Source organism: Chinchilla lanigera, unplaced genomic scaffold (genome assembly GCF_000276665.1).
Source record: "Chinchilla lanigera isolate Chin_1 unplaced genomic scaffold, ChiLan1.0 scaffold00150, whole genome shotgun sequence".
Classification (NCBI taxonomy): Eukaryota; Metazoa; Chordata; class Mammalia; order Rodentia; family Chinchillidae; genus Chinchilla; species Chinchilla lanigera.
The window spans coordinates 284166-285031 of NW_004955551.1; positions in this window are offsets into that span (position 1 = coordinate 284166).

The following is an 866-nucleotide window of genomic DNA, read 5'->3' on the forward strand; positions in this document are numbered from 1 at the left end:
AATCTGACAAAAGCCATCTATGACAGTAACAAGCCAACATCATATCAAATGGACTAAAACTTAAATCTTTCACTCTAAAATCAGGAACAAAACAACATGTCCACTATCACCACTCCTGTTCAATATAGTTCTAGAAACATTAGCCAGAACAATTAGACAAGAAAAAGAAATAAAAGGAATAAGATAGGAAAAGAAGAAGTTAAATTATTATTATTTGTGGATGATGAATACTCTACACAGAAGACCCAAAAAACTCCCCTAAAAGACTCCTAGATATAATAACCAAATTCAGTAGCATAGCTGCATACAATTCAACACTCTAAAGTCAATAGCTTTCCTGTACACATATACGGTCTCACTGAGAAAGAAATTAAGGAAACAACACCTTTCACAGTAGCATCCAAATAAATGAAATACCTAGGAATTAATCTAATGAAGGAAGTAAAAGACCTTTAGATTGAAAACTACAGTACACTGAAAAGAAGATTGAAGAGGATATCATAAAATGGAAAGATATCCCTTTTTTTTAGGTAGGAAGAAACAATACAGTGAAAATGGCCATACTTTCAAGACTGTTATACAGATTTAATGCAATCCTATTCAAAAATACCAATAGAATATTTCACAGAATTAGAGAAAAATGCTAAGATTCATTTGTAACCAGAAGAGACCTAGAATAGCAAAAGCAATTCTGGGCAACAAAGGCAAGGCAGAGGGCATCACAATCCCTGATGTAAAATCATATAAGCTACTCTCTTCAGACTGTATAAATCTTTCACCTTTTACTAAAGATTTCTGTGGAGAGGAATAATTCTGACTCTTAACCCAATTTTTTGAGGCCTTGCACTAGCAGGGCTATATAAAAA